Here is a 4000-nt window from a genome sequence, read left to right as displayed (position 1 = left end):
TTTTTTTTTTTTTTTTTTTTGCTTTCCTTCTACTTCCTGGCTGCTGTGAGCACCTTTCCTCAGGCTCTGGGTCTTCTATGATGTTTCTTTCTCACCACGGGCCTAAGAGCAATAGAACTGGTTGACCATAGACTGTATGAATGAATTCCAGTTCTGCGGGATGCCAAACTTTCTCCAAGATATTTGTATCGATTTCTATTCCCATCGGCAATGTTTATGAGACCTACTTGACCCACATTCTCTACAATACTTAACATTACTTGACTTTTTCACTTCTGCCTGATAACTAGGGTAAAAATATGTCTCTCATTGTGTTCTTATGCATTTTCTTGATCACTGGAGAGATTAAATTTATTTGCTTTACATCACATACTGCCTGATGGTTAGAAGGTCTTTCCAGTCAGTTATTTATGATAAAAGCTAAAGAAAGGAACACAGTCACAGAGAGAGAGAAGCCACTGTCTTCTGGTTCAGTCAAGCTAGTTCTTCCATGACATGAGTAGGATTCATTGTTGCATTATGTTGCATTATGTACTGGTATTCATTCCAAAACAATTTTTTTAAAATTTTTATAAGGTTAAGGAATCAATTTCCTGTAAAATAGTAGTGTCAACATGATCTTTGTTTCATTCAAATGACTTTCAATGAAAAAGTTTTTATATAATCCAGAATTTAAACAAAACATGATTTTGGCTAGAAGTCAGTTCTTTTGTCATTCTTCATTCGCGTCTGGGCCACAGGAAATGAACACAGCAAGTATAATTCTTGGTAGAGCCCATGGCTTTTTCTATTGAGAATGACATTTTGGTCTTAAATTTTCCACAAAGAAACTAGGCAATTTGCAGACTGAAATTCCTTTGCTGTAATTATTGGGCAACAAGTTGAGGATAAAACTTTTGATTTTTAAAATAAGTCTATCTGACAAAATTTACTTGACAAATAGCTTCCACAGTTACAACCCTAAAATTAACTCGAATTTTTGCTTTTCACTGTCCAAACACCAGTGAGGTTTTTAAACCTGTTTCTCTGAGACGAAGCCATGTAGCTGCACGAGGCCCACAGCACAAGGGCTGGCTGCAAGTCAGAGTGACCAACTGCTTGGCTTGCCTGGCTGGGGTGATGGGATATCTGGAACTTGCGACTTCTGATGTTCTGACCAGGGAAATCTCTATGGTTTCATAAGGAGGTGGTCACGCAATTCAGAGGCTAACTTAGTCAGCGGATGGCGGAGCTCATTTGGTTCAGGCAGCCTTCCTGGAGTGGGTTTTATCCTTCCCCTCACAACGGAACCCTTTGCGGTTTATGGAACTGAAGTAAATGCCAGAAATTTAACTAGCAGTTGGGTGCCACATACTTAGAGACCTCGCGAACACGGGAACCTAGCACATGCTTTCCTCTGTCTTGGAAGATACCCTAGGGTAAGGAAACCTCCCTAGTTCTTCTGGCGTACCAGGGCTCATCAGCCCAGAGATTTTGAAAACAATGATTTTCCCCTTTTTTCTCACCGTTTGATGGCGCCACGGGGCAACGCTGCGCCTCAGCCTGGGGGCCAGTTTCGCTAGTCTATTAGATGCTTGAGCAGCTGGTGAAAAATTGTTTGCGGAGTTCCAGTTCTTTTGAACTATGGCTCAAAGCTGAACTGCAGCTCGGGGATGTCGCAGTGACCTCGTACAGGCTTTTCAAGAATCCATTAAAAGAAAGGATCCAGAGAAGCCACTGTGCCCTTGTCGGCTCTGCTAGGCTCTCTGTAACCATTCCTCTCCCTCTTTATCCTGCAGCTGTTAAAAAGAAACAGTGCGGGCCTGGAGTGGAGGCCCATGCCTGAAATTCCAGCACTCTGGGAGGCTGAGACAGCAGGGTCACAATTCAAGCCAAACCTGGGCAACTTAACTAACGAGACCCTGTCTTACAATTTAAAAATAAAATAAATTTAAAGGGCTGGGGATGTGTCTCAATGAAAGGATCCTGGGTTCAACTCCAGTATCTCGAAAGGAGGGGTGGGGAGAGAAAGAAACCAGTGCTCGCAGCTTCTCTGTGGCTTCTCTGGATCGGAGGCAGCTGTAAAGCACCTGCAGTTAACTCTTTCTCTCACCCCACTCTAACCCACTGATCTCTAAATTACTGCTTACTCGCGTAATCCCCAGAGGCGCCTACGGGGCCACCTGCTTCGCCCCAGTCACCCCACAGCCTGTGCTCAGGGACCAGCCACACGCTGAGTATGCGTTTCTAACACATCCCATAGCCCTCCACGCACGGCCTTCGCGTCTCCCTGAGGACTCACACGGCCAGCCCGTCACCTTCCCGAGCCCACATCCACGCGCTCCCACTCTCACTCTGCTGCTGCTCTGCAGGTCCGTCCCGTGCTCTGCTGGCTCAGTACAGCCACAGGGCCTTTGCCTCACACTTCCCCACCCAGCATCTCCCGAGACACGTGCGTGGTTCAGTTCCTCATCCCCTTCAGTCCGTCCACCTGCCTCCTGGCAGTGACCATCCTGTTTACAACAGCAGTCCTCCTACCTCGTGCTCTGTCTCCTTTCCTGCTCTGTTTTTCTTTCCATCACTTACACCCATTGGATGTACTCAGTGCTCACTTGTTGTTTGTTTAATCCTTTTATTGTCAATCTTCCCTCTATCAGAATGTGAGCACCACAGGCAGAGATTTGTCTGTCTGGGTCGCTGCTGTATCCTCAGAACTTATCCTCAGACCTGGTTTAGTAGGCATTGAGTAGGTGTGTTGGTCAATCTCCGTACTGTGACAAAATACCTCAGGCAATCAATTTATAAGGAAGAAAGGTTTATTTTGGCTCACAGTTTCCGACATTTCAGTCCCTGCTCAGTTGGCTCTTTTGCTTTTGATCCTGTGGCAGCACAGTACCTCATAATGGGAGCATAAGGCAGAAAATGCTCACCTCATAGCAGCTGGGAAGCAGAAAGGGGGCCTGGGGTCCCAACCACCCTTTGAAAGTACATTCTCAGCGACTCCCACTAGGCCCCACTTCTTAAAGGTTCCACCCCTCTCTCCAGAGCCACAGGCTGGTACCAAGCCTTTAAAACAAAGCCTTGAGGATACACTTATCAAACCACAGCAGTGGGTATTTGCCAGAGGAGAATAATGGGCTTATAGAAGTGACTTTGGTGACATCACAGGCGAGGGTAGGCCTGGATAGGCACCGGGCTAGGGCAGGCTGCCGTTAGGTACCAGCAGGGAAAGGAAGCCTGTCTGGCTTCCTTCTGTATTTCTCTTTTCTACTAACTTGCCTTAGCTATTGGATCTGTAGCCCTGGCTTAATGAATGTGCCTCAAATGTTCGTTTTGGAAAATGAATCTGTTCCAGAGAAATCTGGCCCTTGCAGATGGCTGGTTACTGTGGTACTTCCCTCCTCCTTCCCAGAGCCACAGCTGCTTTCCATAGCAGCCTGGCTTGGAAAACCTTCCTCTGTAGCAGTGTCAGCCAGCAACACTCCCAAGCAGGGCTTCTCCTTGCCTGGGCTACCCAGAACTTTGCCACGGGCCTAAATCACACCCAGAACTCCTGCTGCAGGGGAGCCCGAGAAGGAAAGTTATTATTCCCCACCTCTGCAGAACGAGCTGACACAGGAAAGGAGCTTCCAAACTGTGGCTTACAGCCCATTAGTTGCCTCGACATCAGTTTACTAGGGCAACACCAGTCTCTTTTTTCAATGATACGGAATAGACTAGAAAATATCAAAAGGTACTGTATCAGCTAAGGGGAGATATTGTTTCCTGAAACTTTTTGTGCCAGGTTTAAGCCAAAACAATTAATCAGAATTTCTGGGACATCAAAATTTCTTAAAAGCTCCCCTCTGAAGTCTAGTACAGCCAGAAAGGGCTTCGAGAGTCTTTTTTGCCCTTCAGAGAAATGACCCAATTGGCCGTCTGGCTATCCCGACACAACGGTGAGGCCATCCTTCTAGATCCTGTCTGCACAGGAAGGATCGATCTCCTACCCAGGTCACCTCCTCTTTCTCTCTTCCTGCTT

Source organism: Fukomys damarensis, unplaced genomic scaffold, assembly GCF_012274545.1.
Source record: "Fukomys damarensis isolate Sample0158 unplaced genomic scaffold, DMR_v1.0_HiC HiC_scaffold_10, whole genome shotgun sequence".
In the NCBI taxonomy this organism is placed as follows: domain Eukaryota; kingdom Metazoa; phylum Chordata; class Mammalia; order Rodentia; family Bathyergidae; genus Fukomys; species Fukomys damarensis.
This window is presented reverse-complemented; position numbering follows the sequence as displayed.